This window comes from Pongo abelii, chromosome 18 (genome assembly GCF_028885655.2).
Source record: "Pongo abelii isolate AG06213 chromosome 18, NHGRI_mPonAbe1-v2.0_pri, whole genome shotgun sequence".
Classification (NCBI taxonomy): domain Eukaryota; kingdom Metazoa; phylum Chordata; class Mammalia; order Primates; family Hominidae; genus Pongo; species Pongo abelii.
This window is the reverse complement of record NC_072003.2, coordinates 62772222-62790973: the sequence shown is the minus strand read 5'-3', so window position 1 is coordinate 62790973 and position 18752 is coordinate 62772222.

The following is an 18752-nucleotide window of genomic DNA, read 5'->3' as shown; positions in this document are numbered from 1 at the left end:
CATAATTCTATTCTTTTGACATTTCCTCGTATCTAAATTACTTAAAAGCAGTAGCAGCAGCCATGGTGGTGGCAGAAGTAAAAATAATAGTAATTTAAAAATATTTGTATCTAGAATGAAAATGTTAAAAGAGAGAGAGATCGAGATAAAAGAAAGAAAAAAGAAAGAGAGGAAAGAATAAAAAAATGGGAGTTACTCAGAAATAAAGAATAAAAAGGATAAGAGATGAAGAGATAAAAACATAAAAGAGATAAAGAATAATCCTGGATGCAAATTAAAGAGTTCTGATACATGTTTCAATAGCATGATTGTTTCCTTACTCTAGATACACAGCAATTACTCAGTTCTTTTAATAGGAATATTCTTGGAAAGTTATTTGGGAGTTAACTCAAGTTAGATGTGCAGATATACCTAAGCTTTATCAGAAGAAAATTTCAAAATCTGGAGAAATTCAAGAAAATACAGCAATTTTAAACATAAATATAGAAAAATATGATAAGACCTGAAGTTTTCTTTTTTCTTTTTCTTGAGGTTTAGCATAATACCTTTGTGTCTTGCATTATAGAAGAATACACAGAATTATAGCTCATATAGTTTTAAGCTTTTTATTTTGAGATAATTACAGATTCCCAAGATGTTGCAAACTTTGTACATGAAAGTTCTGTGTACCCCTTACTCTGTCTTTGCCAGGTAACAGCGTATAGGACAATAGTACAATATCAAACCCAGAAGCTTGACGTTGGTACACTATATGTATATAACATGCCATTTTATTATGTGTAGATTTCAGTAACCAGAGATGGAATCAAGATACAGAACTATTCCATTACTGCAGAGCTCTCCCTTGAGCTACTTTTTTGTTGTATCATAAGGGGATTTTCAGTTGTATCAAATATTTTCTCATTATCAATTTGTGATCTCAAAATAATATGCATTTAAATGCATAAAGTTAAATTTACATATTTACACATGACTGGATAGTTGAGTGCGCACACACACACACACACATCACTTTTTCAAATGAAATACGCTTTTTGAAAAACAGAGCTGGAAGATTGATCCAAGTCACATATTTTGCGACCTGACATTTATATAGCTTAAAATTTTCTCTTGATATGGGGCCATTCTATTACTATGACCTCAGTGCAGTGGATGATATAAAGGTCTTTTTCTCCCTACTAAGTATATTTGCCTATGCCATATTAACTCGAACACAGCAAATATACCACCGTATATACTTTCTGTGGTTCTATACCTACCTATGGACAGACAAGTTCTGCTGAATTTAATTATTTGATATACAAGTAGGCCTTTATGTTCTTTCAAGTTTTATCACATTGTTGTCTCAAAATGTGTAAATGTTTTTAGAGTTGCATAAGTAGTAATACAAATAAGTTGTGTTGTGCTTTTTTTCTGGGGAATTTCTAAGGACTTCATGGAAATATTTCAAGTATTAAACTAAAATATGAAAAATAAAAGCTGCTGGGCACAGTGGCTCACAAGTGTAATCCCAGCACTTTGGGAGGCCAAGGTGGACAGATCCCCTGAGGTCAGGAGTTTGAGACCAGCCTGGCCAACATGGTGAAACCCCGTCTCTACAAAAAATATAAAAATTAGCTGAGTATGGTTGTGCGCTCCTGTAATCCCAGCTACTCCAGAGGCTGAGGCAGGAAAATCACTTGAACCTGGGATACGGAGGTTGCAGTGACCCAAGATCGTGCCACTGCACTGCGGCCTGGGTGACAGAGTGAGACTTGAAAGAAAGAAAGAAAGAGAGAGAGAGAGAGGAAGGAAGGAAGGAAGGAAGGAAGGAAGGAAGGAAGGAAGGAAGGAAGGAAGGGAGGGAGGAAGAGAGGAAGGGAGGGAAAGAGAGAGAAAGAAAGAAGCTAATATAGTATAAAGGGTTGTGAGGATACATAGGAACTACAGAAGCATAGGAAGACTGAAAAACTAATATGTTTTTATTTGTAAGCCACTTTTAAAAAATATTACTGTAGTAATAAACTTTCTTCAGTGCATGACCTCTGCAACTGTGGGATTCAGACACACCAAGAGGATGACTACATCCAGTTTTTCCACTATGGCTCAGATATGGCTCTGCCTAAAAGACCTGTAACTGATGTTCAAAAAATTAGGTTAACTTCCAACTAAATATCTGAGTAGGTTATTTCAATTTTGAATGTCATATAAACCAAATACCACAGTCCCTCTATACTTACATATGGAGAGATGAGTAGCAGAATTTGGGCAGAATGTGGAATAGAAGATGTTTGGCCAGGATAAAACAGAAGCATGAGCAATTGTGTCAAGTTATTTGAAAACTAATAGCTATTAGGTTGGTGCAAACGTAATTGTGGTTTTTGCATTGTTGGAATTTGCCATTTTATATTGGAATACATTCTTAAATAAATGTGGTTATGTTATACATCATTTTAATGGGCCTTTCTTGCTTTATGATTTTTAGTTAATGACTTATTACTTGCTGTTTATTTTAGACTATGGAAATGATGTTAGACAAAAAGCAAATTCTAGCGATTTTTTTATTCGTGTTCAAAATGGGTTGTAAAGCAGCTGAGACAACTCGCAACATAAATAACGCATTTGGCCCAGGAACTGCTAACGCATGTTCAGTGCAGAGGTTGTTCAAGAAGTTTTGGAAAGGAGACAAGAGCCTTGAAGATGAGGCGCATAGTGGCCGGCCATCAGAAGTTGACAAGGATCAATTGAGAGGAATCACTCAAGCTGATCCTCTTACAACTACACGAGAATTTGCTGAAGAACTCAAGGTCGACCATTCTAAGGTCGTTCAGCATTTGAAGCAAATTGGAAAGGTGAAAAAGCTCGGTAAGTGGGTGCCTCATGACCTGAGCGAAAAATAAAAAAAATTCATCGTTTTGAAGTGTCTCTCTTATTCTACGCAACAACAATGAACCATTTCTCCATCGGATTGTGATGTGTGATGAAAAGTGGATTTTATTTGACAACTGGCAATAAAAATCTTCAGTGGTTGCACCCAGATGAAGCTCCAAAGCACTTCCCAAAGTCAAACCTGCATCAAAAAAAGGTCATGGTCACTGTTTGGTGGTCTGCTGCTGGTCTGATCCACTACAGCTTTCTGAATTCCGGTGAAACCATTACATCTGAGAATTATGTTCAGCAAATCGATATGATGCATCAAAAACTGCGATGCCTGCAGCAAGCATTGATCAACAGAAAGGGCACAATTTTTCATGACAACGCCCGATTTCACGTTGCAAAATCAACGCTTCAAAAGTTGAATGAATTGGACTGGGAAGTTTTGCCTCATCTGCCATATTCACCTGACCTCTTGTCAACTGACTACCACTTCAAGCATCTTGAGAACGTTCTGCAGGGGCTATACAGGAATAAACAAACTTATTTCTCATTGGCAAAAATGTGTTGGTTGTAATGGTTCCTATTTTGATTAATAAAGATGAGTTTGAGCCTAGTTATAATGATTTAAAATTCATGGTCCAAAACCACAATTACGTTTGCACTAATGTAATATTACATTCTCATAAAGTGCTTAGTACTGGTGTAACCCATTTACATAAATTATCTCAGTTATTCCACATAAACACTCATTGTATCTCATTTCCCAGGTAAGGGTATTGAGACCACAATATATTATCTAGCCAGATTTTGAATATTGGAAGGCTTTTGGGGTCTAGAAGTGCCAAGTTTAATATAAAATGCCAAATATTAGCAGAAGCACGGCCTCTAAGCTGGCTTAAATGTACAGAGTTGTAGAAAACAAATATCCTTTTGGGAAGTAACACTTTTTTGATGTTTGTTTTCAAATGGCCACAGGGGAAAGTACAGCAAAGAGAACAATCATCTGATCTCCATTCTCTTTTTTTTCTTTTTTTTTAAATTATACTTTAAATTCTAGGGTACATGTGCACAACGTGCAGGTTTGTTACATAAGTATACATGTGCTACGTTGGTGTGCTGCACCCGTTAACTCATAATTTATATTAGGTATATGTCCCATTGCTATCCCTCCCCCCTCCCCCCACCCACAACAGGCCCTGGTGTGTAATGTTCCCCACCCTGTGTCCAAGTGTTCTCATTGTTCAATTCCCACCTATGAGTGAGAACATGTGGTGTTTGGTTTTCTGTCCTTGTGATAGTTTGCTCAGAATGATGGTTTCCAGCTTCATCCATGTCCCTACGAAGGACATGAACTCATCCTTTTTTATGGCTGCACAGTATTCCATGGTCTATATGTGCCATATTTTCTTAATCCAGTCTGTCATTGATGGATATTTGAGTTGGTTCCAAGTCTTTGCTATTGTGAATAATGCCACAATAAACATATGTGTTCATGTGTCTTTATAGCAGCATGATTTATAATCCTTTGGGTATATACCCAGTAATGGGATGGCTGGGTCAAATGGTATTTTTAGTTCTAGATCAAAAAGTGGACGAAGGATATGAACAGATACTTCTCAAAGGAAGACATTTATGCAGCCAACAGACACATGAAAAAATGCTCATCCTCACTGGCCATCGGAGAAATGCAAATCAAAACCACAGTGAGATACCATCTCACACCAGTTAGAATGGCGATCATTAAAAAGTCAGGAAATAACAGGTGTTGGAGAGGATGTGGAGAAATAGGAACACTGTTACACTGTTGGTGGGACTGTAAACTAGTTCAACCATTGTGGAAGACAGTGTGGTGATTCCTCAAGGATCTAGAACTAGAAATACCATTTGATCTCCATTCTTAACATTAAGTTGGCCATCTGAGAGTCAGGCAGAATTCTATGCAGAATCAATTCTCAAGAACACAGATGAGCTTTGAATACTGCTTGGGTAGCATAACAGGGACTTTTGATGATTGCTTCAGTTGGTTTACAATGGATCCTGTCCCTTTGGGTGTCAATGAGCTATTGCAGAACATCAGTGATAGAAGAACTGCACTTAAGGGACATTTAGCTGTGATTATGTTCTTCTATGTGCCCATCTTTCTCATCTTTCTCTGTAGGAGGAACTCCCAGGAACCACTGGGAAACATTGGGCAGTGGCTAAGAACCAAATTTTAAGTTCTAGCCTCATTCTAAGATTTTATAAATTATCTGTATGCCTTCGAGGGGGTATTTGCAGGTTGAATTAGAGGGTAAAAATGTGTAAGAGAGAGAGAGGAAGAGAGAGAGAACACTAATAAGAAATGTCCTAGAAGGCTGGAAAAAATTAGTTGCAGCAAAGTATGTTATAAATGCCCTAGAGAGAACGAAATAAGTCAAGTTCATTTTAATACAGTTTATTTTCAGAAAAGATCTAGATTGCTTCTCAGCCTTTTGGCTAAGTTCAAGTTCAGAATAGGTCTAGATTTACAGAAATGTGAAGATGCTGAAGAGAGGGTACACAATTTTCTGTAACCATTTTTTTTCTAACCTTTTAGGACATTTTATATTAATGCTCTCTCTTTCTCTCTCTCTCTCTCTCTCTCTAATTCAACCTGTAACCACATTTTCCACACCCAAATTCCATTGTTATTAATACTGTACTTTACTATGGTATATTTTTCATAATTAATAAGCCTATCCTTATACATTATAAAGGCCCATATTTTGTAAAGATTTCCTTAGTTTTTACTAAATGTCATTTTTTCTGTCCTAGAACCCCATTTAGGATATTCAGGATACCACATTTCATTTAGTCATCGTGTTTTATTGGGTACTTCTTCACTGTGATACTTTTGCAGACATTCCTTGCTTTGATGACTTCAAACCATTTGAGTACTGGTCATTATCTTTTAGAATGTCTTCCAACTGGGGTTTGCCTGATATTTTTCTTATCATTAGACTGGAATGGGGGTTTTGTGGAGGAAGACAACAGAAGTAACATTCCATTTTCACTGCATCATGTCAAAGGTACATACTATTACCATGATTTAACATTGTTGATGCTGACATTACCACCTGGCTGATATAGTGTTTGTGAGGCTTCTTCATTTATCAAGTTACTCTTTTATCCCCATTTCCACCTGTTCACTGGAAGGAAGGCATGATGTGCAACATGCTTAAGCAGTAAGGAATTATGGTCCTCTTCCTTGAGGATCTGGTGTTTCCACAAATTATTTTAAATTCTTCTGCATGATTTGTCTCTTCTCCCCCTCCCTTCATTTATTTATTCACTTGACACCTTATTTATCTCAACATAGACATATGGATTTATTTTAGACTTTGAGTTGCAATCCGATGCTATCTTATTTATGTTATTGCTTATATTATTCTGTCTCTGATCACTGGGGGCTATTCTAGTGTTCTCCTATGTCCTTTTGATGTAACCAAAGTTGTCTTGTTTGTTTTTGTTTTGTTTTTTAAGCACTTGCTAACTTTTAGCATAACAAGATAATCCAGGCTCACAGGTATATTTCCTGTATCAGTCCTAGAATCATTTATTTCTCCAAATGAATACTGGGTTCTTCATCCTGAAGAATAGTATTAGAAGACAAGATAAATCTCTACCCAAGCTAGCGATAACAAAAAGAGAGAAAAAGTCTAATCACTAATATTAAAATAAGAAATCTTATCACTTGTGATTTCTTAGACATTAAAAGGGTAAAGAAATTTTATGAATAACTCTTTGCCCACATATTTTATAATTTAGATTAAATAGTTCAAATTACTGAGACAATCTTCAAAACTCACACAATGGAGATACAGATAACCCAAATAGTCATTATCTATTAGGGAAATGGACTTGGCACTTGATATCTCAAGTTGCCCACTTGGCCCTCTTCCAAGTGTGTTTTACTTCCCTTCTTTCACTTCTGCTCTAAAGCTTTTTAATAAACCTTCACTCCTGCTCTTAAACTTGCCTCAGTCCCTTAAAAAAAAAAATTGGCTCAAAACTTCTATCATCCTTCAAAAAAAAAAAAAAAGCAGCACCAAGCCCAGATGTTTTCACTAATTCAGCAAAACATTTTAAGGAAATATAATACCAAGTGGGAACATTTCCTGCAGTGTGAGTCCGACATTGCCTAGTACCAAAACAAGATAAAGACATGATAAGAAAAGAAAACTACAGATAAATAACTCTCAAGAACATAGATATAAAAATTTTTGAAAAAAAATTAGCAACTAAAATCCAAATATGTATACAAAAGAATTGTCTACTACAACTAAGTAGAATTTATTCCAGATATGCAAAAATGCCCTTGCTCCCCAATGCCATACAGCATTGTACTAGAAATTAGCTAGAGATTAAAAATAATAGTTAGAGAAAGAAGATGAAAAAATAATAAAAGGTGTACCAAACAGACATGAAGAAATAAATAAAATTGTCTTCATTCACAGATGGTATGATTGTCTCAGTAGAAAGCCAAACATTCTAGAAGTACCTCCTGCAAATTAAGTGAGTAATAACAAGATTGCAAGATGAAAAATCAATAAGTAAATGTCAATTGTTTTCCTGTACATTAGCAATAAATAATTAGAATTTAATTTTTAAGACAGAAATATTTAAGTATGACAACATATATAACATAATCTATATGAGGAAAAATACACGCCTCTGAAGAAAGAAATCAAATCTATATGAGGAAAAATACACGCCTCTGAAGAAAGAAATCAAGTACATTCTAAGTAAATGGATGAATATCCCATGTTCATACATTGGAAGACACAGTACTGTTAAGATGTCAGTTTTCACCCAATGGATATATAGATTCAATGCAATCCAAATTAAAATATCAGCAAGTATTTTTGTAGATATTTACTAAATAATTCAAAAATTTATATGAGACAGCAAAATACAATTAATTTGTATTGATTATTGCTTAAGATTAAGTTGGAAAATTCATATTACACCACCACAAGCCTTATAGAGTAAGACACTGTGGTGTTAGTGAAAGAAGAAATATAGATTAAAAGAACAGACCATAAGGAATTGCACTGTATTTCAAGTTTGATGTAGCTGTAGTTGTCAGAGGATTCAAATTTTCATAAGTTTTCCTTTTCTTCGTTTATTTTTCTCTTCCTTTTCCTTTCTTTGCTTCTTTCCATTCTTTTTTGTTTTCCCTGTTGCCTTTGGAGTTTCCTAAGTCCTCCTCCTCCTTAGAGATAGTCTGTAGCTTGAAGCTTTTTCATCTATAATCCACCATAATCATATTGAAGTCCTATTAGTGTAGAAGTAAGATGTCGGGGTGGAAGAGTATTTCACAAACTTCTGATTAACTCTCAAGCTTTTAGTGGAACTGTGTCTCCAGTGTGACCTTCACAATTTTCTCTTTAGAGATGTGGCTTCTTTTTTTGCACCCATTATCTACCCCTTTCTCTGACTGTAGCATTCTCAATCAATTATCCTTGAAACTAACAACCCTGTTGACTGTGACTTCGCCCCTTTCCTTCAGTAAGACAGCAAGGCTGGAAGGGGTTGGAGTGGGATTCCCTTCTCCTAGATTGGATGATTTTATGAAAGAGAATTTTCTCCTAGAGAGTATGCATTTGTTAAGGAGAAGGTTTATTAGTGTATTTTCACCGTGATTACTGTTCCTCTTTTGTTTTTAGAGCCAGGAGGGGATTTTTGTGAATTATCCACTGGTGAAGTTTCTGGTGATAGAGCACAGGAAGGTATGGAGGCCCTCCTAAGACTGCCCACCCACACAGCCCTGGGAGACTCTCACTTTCAGACTAGTTCACCCTTCACTTTAGCAATTCGTTGACATTAGAAAGGATTTGTTGCTAGCAGTTTGTGGACCTAGCAGCTTCTACCCCTGGTAAGTGGATCACAGTATCTCTCTGGCTGTGTTTGTTTCTCCAGAGTACACTATGGCAGTTCTCCCTGAGAACTTACTTCTCTGGTGCATCTGAGAAAAGTTGATTTTCAGCTTGTGTAATTTTTTGTTGTTGCTGTAAAGATGGGCAGCTCTTTACATATTGAAGCTGTAACCTGAAATCCATTTTTTTTTTTTATTATACAATGTTAGCTCTAGGTGTAATGTAAAAGTAACAGATGCATGGTCTATTTTATTATCTTCTAACTCTCCACTGGAAAATACATATCACTTTATGGAGTTCAAACTACTTTAAAGAGTTTATGAAATTAAATTCTTTCTTGTTGTATGAACATAAGCTTTTGATCATTTCCATAGTAATCTAAACATTTGAAAAATAAAATACAAAATTGAACTTATTCACGTAACCTACTTTAAATGGATATATAATTATCTTTTTTCTGAAATAATATCTTTAGTCAAAGGATTTGCATCTTTTTCAGCTTTTTGTTTTTAAATTTTGATATTAATTATTTTCCCCACTTGAGTTCCTAAGTATGGAAATAGAATCCCATTATTAAAATGCTGATATCTGACTAGATTATCTCTAAAGAGTATTACAATACCCAATATTTCATGATTCTATAGTCATTCTATATTTTCTTTTATACTCAGAGTGTGAACTGGATCTTAGTTATAGAAATATGTAGATCTAGTTTATTTCAGGATGTTGGTAGAAACGGGGACAAATTATTCACCAATCTTCTTCCCAGGCTCAGAGGAAGATTATATATCCAAGTTTTCCACTATAATTAGGTTGGAGCCATATGACTAGGCTCTGGACAAAAGAAGTACAGTGGAAATACTAGGCATCACTTTCAGGCATGCCACACCTTGGGTATTCCAAGGCTCCAAGACTCCTTAAAAATGTTAACGATTATAATCTCGCAGCAGGAAGCAACATATGGTCAACGGGTGTGTGTGTGTGTTTGTGTGTGTGTGTATCTAAGTGGGCACAATAGATATATTTAGACTTGGCAATTTTAAAATTAAAATTAATTGATTAATATAATAAGTTTTTTCCAATTCAATAGCGCTTTATAACTTTTTTTAATTTTTCTAAAAGTGTAGGAGTTGGGTCACCTCAAGTTTTTGAAGGCATATTTCCATTTCTTAACCTGCTGAATCAGAAACTATGTGAATGGAACCCAAAATTTTGCATTTTAAACAATCTCTCTATAGGCTAAAACTAGGGAAATTGTGCTTAATTTTACAGGCTTTTTCATATTACCCATTCATTTAATCTACATATAAACCTTCTTGTTTTACCAGGAGTTTAAGACGTTATTTTTGTGCATTTATTTAATTATGTTATTCCTTAGACTAATGAAAACAAAGAAAAAATAGGAGGATTTTAAAAATTCATTTAACAGAATGAGTTTTTGTTTTGTTTTGTTTTATTTTTTAGAGGAAATTGAGCTAAACAATTCCAGGGGGTAAAAATACGATGAAGCCAATTAAAAGGTTAATATGTAAAATGTGTGACAGATGGCAGGCCCTTTCTGGTCCCCTAGAGTTCCAACAAGGCTGACTTGAAGCTTGGGATCTGACTGTGAGCTTCAGCTATGACCACCTTTCAGAATTTCAGATGCTACATCTATGGCACTTCAAGGCCCTTGATTTTACCTCTCGGATATAGTCCCTTATAAATCTGCTCAATTTCCACGAAAAAAAAAAAAAATTGAGATTTCTGTGTGAGCTTGAAGGGACTTACCCCTTGCCTCCGGAGTCCTGCCCTTTTACAGAGAACAGACTGTGAATTCCTCTTTCAAACCAGAAATCAGTCGCTGCAACAGTCCCCTGGAGGAGTCTGGGAAAAAAAAAAAAAAAAAAAAAAGCCTGTGCTTCTGTTGCCTGCTTTGTTAATAAATAGCAGATTACATTCTCTGGGGCCATGCTAAATTTATAAAGAACATGTTATGCCAGACAAACTTTATTGCTTTTTCAATAAATTCAGTAAATTAGTGGATAAAGGAATAGAGTGGATGTAAAATATCTTGATCATAATAAAACAAGCTGATAGGAATTCACACACACACACACAAAGATCTTGCTTGAAAATTTAATTCAAATTACCTTAGCTTCAAGTACTGTTACATAGATTAAACACTGAAAGAAGAATGACCGTAAAGAAAAGATAATGAAAAATGCTAACAAAGAAATCCATCATAGGCACTTAAAATCTTAATGAATATTATATAAAAGAAGCTAAATAGCCCAAGCTTTAATTTCTCACTTTGCCTACTCAATTGAGCGGCTTAGAGAATAACCACAGAAATTGCTATACTTCTTCACTATTTGAAAGCCTATCATATTTAGAGCAATTGGTTCACTCAGGTTTACTAGAGTGTAGATATTAATGCTCTGCTCCAAAATTTTAGTCATTTTAAATTCTAAGGGAATTGTGACAAATGCAAGGAATATTTTAGTAATTCCATCTATACTGTTTCATGTTGGGAGTGAGTGAATTTAAGAGAGGTGGATCTGGACTTGGTCTCATTATCTTAAGTGCAGTATCTGGTATTCTAATGTGAGACAGGATACCACAATCACGCAATTAATTACATAACCCATGGTGTACCTGAATCATAAAGACCCAGTCTTCAAGGTTAGGGTGCTACTGCTTTTGTTTATAATGGAATTCTCTAGTTATCTTCATCTAGAGGAAGAATGGTATATAGTTAAGATCATAGTTTTGAGTCTTGGTTTGCCTTTTAGAAACTGAATAAACTTGAAACGTCCCATAACAATTCTTAGCTTCTATTGACTTACATATAGTTTGATGATGATAACAAGAATTACTTAGCTCAAGGAGTCTATCACATTGAAGGTACAAAACATATGCTATGATAAAGTTAATGTATAGGTGTCTATGGGCCTTAATGTGTCGGATATATACCATTGCGCAGTGATTTACCTAATTCAAAATAAGTATTTAATTATTGATGATTATCATAATTAGAATGGTACTCTTGGAATTGACATCAAGTCTACCTGGCTAGTAGCCTGATATTCTGTTTTCTTATAACAGAAAAGTTGGAATATGCCCCTTTCTCCTAATACTATAATTTATCTTCATGTAACCATTACAGTTTTGCCTATTTGATTGAGTGCAATTGAGCCTGTTCAACCTGTTAGACACTTGTAAATTAGTAGCCATTTCCCTAAGGATCCCAAACATTTGCATTTTTTAAAATTCTTATTGTCATCCACAATTCTGACACCTTTCCCTTATCTTTTGCACTATGCCAGTGAAAACCCATCTATCTATGACAGTTAAATGGCATTAGAAATAAAATAATTTGCCACAGATACAAAAAGCCAGCCATGCCTACATCAATAACAGGTAATATACTAACTGACCATTTTCTAATATTCAACATATGAAGGTAGTTAATACCATTGTTATTTTGAATAAACTGAACCAAATTTTTAATGCTTAAATATGTTCATATTCTTTGAGGATCCATTTCTTCATTTGTAAAATGGGAATGATAATCAACAACAACACAGGATTATTATGAGACTCAAATTATTACTCAGAAGTTCTTTGAAATCCCTAAAATAATGTAGAAGGTTGAGGAGGCTATTAAGTGACCCACTTATTGAGTAAGAAAAGATAAACCCTAACTCTCATTATTACTTTTATAAACCCCAAACAGGGATATTTTTGGCTACAATAAGTTTTTTATGTGCATTAGAGGTAGTTTCATTTTGCAACGCTAATGAACAAACCAGAAATAAGATAATTTGGAAGTAAATATAATGGGTTAAATGTATTTTGGAATCCCAAAATTTAGAATATTGTTATTGCAAGTTCTTACCTTTTACAATATTACAGGATTTTTAACTTGTATATATATATATGTATATATATATATTTTTTTTTTTTTTTCTGTATTGAGGATAGCTTCCCTAACAGTCAACTCCAAATGCTGTCATAGTTGATTCAAATTAAGCCAATTTTCAAAGCTTAGAAAGAAAACAGAATTTGGGCAAGAGAGACATGGCATTGATTTCTCATTCTGCAACTTATTAGCAATGGAGGCCTTCAATAAATTACTTAACTTCTCTCAGTCTTAGTATGCCTTATATATTAATTTGGATTCTAACATTTTTATAAGCTGTTAAGCTGTCTACTGATATATATTATTAACATTGCTCAGTGATAAGCCAAAAGTAGGAATCTAACCAAGGACACATACCTTAATCTGTATTAAGGCAAGTTGCCAGGGCTACTGGGAGTAATAACAAATTAAAACCATTCCCATCAATATGGAAACTTGTGAGACAATTATACGTGCTGAATTTTATCTGGGAGAGGGGGTAATTCATTTAATCACTTTTTGAAATTCATGCCTACTAGGAATACCTTCTGTTTTTCTTTTAAGAAAGAAATTTAATTGTCAGGTTAACAGTAACTTAATGACTGAGTAAAAGGTCTACATTCATAGGAAACAATTTACTTTTGTGAAAAAAGTGAGCTTTTTGTGAAAAAAAAAAATACTGAGCTTAAAGTCAAAAGAATATATTACTTAGCCCTTGATAAGTATTTTCCTCTTTAAGTTTCAATTGCTAGGTTTGATAAGAAGGAATAATATTACCCCCGTAATACTGTGAGAATTGATTAATTAATGTATACAAATTTTAAAAACATATGAGGATGTAATCAGCTTGCAATGCACGTTAGTAGCCTTCTCGTTCTGCCATAGACTGGGTTAATCCTCAGGAAGCAGAACCTGAGTCAGAGCTTTTAGAAACATTGTTGATGTGGGAAACCTATGCCAGGGAAAGAGAGGAGGTGACTGGACAGGATGAGGTGGGAAAGAAGAAGAGCCATTTTATAATGAGCTTTGTGGAGATGTGTAGTGCTTTTGGCCATTGGGAATCACATCTCCCTAAAGCCTTGGAGGATAAATGAGAATGAGTAAGTATGAGCTTCAAAATTGTCCTCCTGAGAGATGGAAGTAGCATGCATTGATTCGATAGCTTTCATCCCTTTTTGGTCCAGAGTTGTCAAATAAGGTGTTACATTTTCTGTGTTTCCAGATTAGTGAGTGCTGCAGTGCTGACTGAGAGCCTGCTTGTGTCCAAAACTGCAGTATCAAAGAAGCTCTGGGGGAGAAAGCCCTGGTATAGTTAAGGTACTGCCAGGTTACATCTGAGGAAAGCTGCCTGTCTTAGTAGTTTCGAGAGGAAATGGTTGCCCAAAGAGCATGTCAAGTATGGGCATAATAGGGCACTACTCAACTAAATGCAATTAAATTCACTGTCTTCTCACCTACATATACACTTGGTGCCACTCCTTGCTGCCTCTATTCTTCCTTATTTAACTATTTTAAAATAGGTTATCAGGATGTAATTTACCTACAGTCACATCACCTTTACAGTAAACAAAAAGGGTGAATTCACACTTGAAGAATGCATGTAGTTTTATTACCAGCACCATTCCCTTTCAGAAGTACATTATTATTAGATTAACCTGATAGCATCCAGTACAAATTTCCTGCCGTTTTATGTCTTTCCTTTTCTTATAACAAGCCTCAAAGGGCTAGAAAATAGAAAAGCACATTCTTTCCAGAAATAAGAAGCAAAATATGCCTTGGATTGGCAAAATATTCTTAGCTACCAAAACTGGGAGAGAAATACATGTTTTCTCTGAGCCTTTTTGTCTACCCTTGTGTATGACTAAAATGTTTTCATTTTCTTAGGACTTGCTTGTAAAAATCCCTCTGCAAATTAACTAAAATGTTTCACTAATGGAATTTTGAGAAGTGGGCATATCTAAACGTCTGCAATGTAGAGAGCCTGTGACTAGAGAAAATACTGGAATATGTGGTAGTGAGAGAAGAATTCCTGACAGAGGTAGCTTATTCTATGAAAAGCCTATAGCTGAAAAGGCTTTTTAAAGTTTGACGTTTGTTTCATTGGCAAAGACAAATCTATTCATTCTAACCAATCCAGGTTTTAAAGCAAATGACAGCCCAGGTATCACAGTGACCAGAACTAGTTCTTCCAGCAGAAAGATTTTGTGATGTTCATTGTCTGAGGAAAAAAGAAGAAATAAAGATAAAAAATAGCAAATTGTCATACACTACAGGCTTTTTATTTTATAAGCCTCCAACAATAAATCTAGTGACCACTTTCACAAAAACTCTTTATTATAGTTTTAATACTAGCTAAATGGGCAGAAAAGCCTAGTCTTTCCCTGGATGCCAATAAGACACTGTCCCTTCTTATATACACTGGAAAAACACATGAAATGTGTTTGAGTTGTGATATACGAAATAAACTCCTTCTTTTAACTGTTAAAATTCCATGATGGCAACTGTAAGGAAAATGGCTGAGCTTCAGTCAGGAGTAGGCCAAGGTGGACATCCGGTACAGTAGGACACACTGGGTTTGAAGTGCAGGCACACAACCCCATGCATTACGTAATCACATTTATGTAGCCATTTAATGTAACCTGTTTGCGTGAGCTCATACCTGGCTTTGAGTCACTATTGTACTGTACTGCTGACTCTGTAGGCGGGAGAATAAAGCCATGTCCCAATGGCCTTGAGTGTTCAGGCACCCTTCCACTAACTCCCCTCGGACCCCAGCTCGGGTTAGAACCTGACAGCAACATTTAAAAAAAATTAAGCTGATATAATTATTAAAGTAGCTCTGAGAGAGAGATAGTGAGGGGTACCTTCAGATGAGCTCGGAGAAAACCCGTGTACCCCTCATCTCTCCTAATAGAGAAATTGAGGAGTCAAGAGTTGAAGTAAACTGACCAAGTTCAGGCAGATACTATGAAAGTGCCCTAACAGTCAGCATCGTGAATTTCAATCTCCACCTCTTTCCACTGCACGTGGGTAGGTACAAATATATAGCCATATTAAGTAACTTTTCAACTTCATAATATTTAAAGAGGAGAAAAGGTTATATTATTTTGTAAACAAGTCAAAGAATTGTCTTCTCAAAAATGACTAAGATTTACTCTGTTCTTTCCTGTGTACCCAGCTGATGTTATGTGAAGCCTCTTGCCTCTTTTTCTGTTTTCCATATAACATTTTAGACACTCTTGCAAAAAGTTTTTTATTGAATGAAAAATGGGATGACCCACATTTCACTTGATGTTTGTGGAAAAGAATAGTGATTGAGAAAGATCTTTATCTTCATTCAAAAGAGCAATGAATGGTCTCGGGTTACCAGAAGAGGAAGCCATCTTGAAAATGTCATTGATGAAAATAAAACAGACAAGCAAATACAAACAAAACTAAATCCATTCCCAATGCTTGACTAATTTTGAAACAGATGGCCTAATTAGAAACTCTGAAAGAACAAGAGAGAACCATGTGCCAAAGGGAAATAAGATGCATTACGTCTGGGAGGAAAATAAGTGTTTGTGTTAGCGATATAACAACTATTACTTTAACGACTTTGGATAGTCACCTTATAAAAAATCTGGTTAATCTAAAATTGAAAATGTAAATTCCCATTGATGGTTATATTATTTCAGTAAACTGTAAAGGAGCTTACACAATGAAAGGTCTGTTTCCAGCCAGAAAACTATTTCCTTTTTAAAAGTACTTGAATCAAATTTAGCAACATTTATTTGGGGATAGGAGTACAATCTTAGAGCTTCTAGAATGAACATGATATCCAAAGTCTTATGAAATATCTCCGTTATCTTCATATGTAAGCAATGTCATGTTAAGTTAGAACCGGCAATAAATGGAAGAAATCAAAATTTCTTGAACAAACTGGCACAAACTAGAACAGGCTGAATTACAAGTTAGTGGGTTTTGACTGTCTCCAGAGTATTCAAATTATGGATGTGGTCGAAATTCAAATATCAGAGAGCAATTGGACTCACTGCTTTCCAATATCCCTTCTAATCCTAAGATTTTATGATGTGATGAATATATTGAACTCTCTTTCCCAAAGAAAGAGAATAACACAAACTTTCACAATTATTTCATTTTGCAAGTATTGCTGAGATGGTATACATAAACCGTTTACCTTCCCTAACCCATCTGAACCACCTCAGGAATAAAAAGGATATTTTTCATGAGGTACTTGCCAAGTGCAATGACAATCCTCACAGAAATGTCCTTTTGTGTGCTCCAGTCACCACCATTGCTATTTTAATTTAGAAAGCAGCATGTATTTACGTATAAGTATATTGTCTTCATAACTGGACATGAATACGTAATAACAAATTTAAGCAATAGCAATGTAAAGGCTTTTTGATAACCTTTGGTGACTTTATAAATTGTCCTAAGTTACCACTTTAGCATTGAGCATAGTGCCTCATGCATAATAGATGTTCAAGATGTCTTGATAAATAAATGAAATAGTATATACCTAATCCTTGGTAATTGAGTATCTTTTCTTTTGTTCCTAAAACAATTATTGAGGTCCCACTTTGTACCAAGCCCTATGATGGAGGGATCATTGAATGATTTCTAAATTATATAATGGAGACTAATACAATGCTTTTCTGTAAAAGGAATACTTGTCTAGTGGGCATGTGGAGAAAAGTGGACTAGGGTGAGAGAACTCAGACATGAACAATTGAGAATACAAATGGAATTAGTGGTGTTAGAAAAGTTTATATAACAATCAAAAAACGAAATAGGTAACAATTCCAGCATTGGTTTATTTAGCTCCATAGGATTGCTCTGAGGGCAGTGTTGATTGCTTTATGATTATTTTTTCCATTTGTTTTCTTTTTCACCTGTATTATTTATTTAGAAATAAAGTTGTATTTGTGTTTTCCTCAATTTCCTAGTAGTAATAAATTATTGCTTAGCATGGGTGTGGTGGCTTGTGCCCACAATCTCAGCACTTTGGGAGGCCAGGAGTTCAAGACCAGCCTGGGCAATATAGTGAGACCCCATCTCTACAAAATAAATTACCCAGTCATAACGGCACACACTTGTAATCACCGGTTCTCAGGAAGCTGAGATGGGAGATTGCTTGAGCCCAGGAATCCCAGGTTAAAATAAGCTATGATGGCACCACTGCCCTCCACAGAGGAAGACCCTGTCTCTAAAAAACTTTTTTAATAAAATAAAAATAAGTACATAAATAAAAAAAATTGCTTAGAAAAATAGAAATTTATGGTAGACCACTGTTTAAAAACCTGTTAAAGATGTGTTTACTCTGCAATTCACATCTGTTTAAAATTTACCAAACATCAGATGAATCAAATCCTACTTCCTGAACTGGATTACGGAGACAATAAGATACATTATTTTCTTTTGTTTTATCTTGTTGTCACCACACACAGGCCCTAAAATAGCCTCTTTTTCAGGTCAAAATAGTCACAATGGAAGGTTTTAGTTGCTTTCCAGGCACGTATTACAGTTACAGAAGATTTTCACATAATCAAAGTTGAGTATTTCAAGAGAGATCAAAAGAGACAGTGAAGTGGAGAGCAGATGTGCCTACATTCTTAGAGGATCTGAGAATGCAATTAACCAGCAAATGAGCCCTTGTACAGTCAGGCTTCCTGAACAGATGAGCACAACAAAAGCTACTCAGAAATAAGGTGGCCAAGCGCTACTCCTGAATGGAGTGTGCACATGGGCATCTGCCCCTGTTCTTGAACTTTAGGAAGAGAGAGGGAGAGATATTCAATAGGGGCAGCAGAGCCAAAATAATTATGCAAATATAGGAAACTGCAGGAGGACATAAAAGTTTAGACTGCTTTCACAAAGGATCTTGTAACAGAGATTCTCTCTTCTCTCTCCCAATAGTACCAACTTAGGGCTAAAACGGCAACAGAAGCAATTCAAGCAAAATTAAAAGCATCATGGTTAAATCACTTGACATTAGTATGGCAAATCCAAAGGCCATTTTGATAACATTCGGAGTTACCAAATTTGTTTAGCTTTGTCAATTATGAGTACTGTGAATGAGAATTAGTTACTTAACCTCTCTGAGCTTCTAT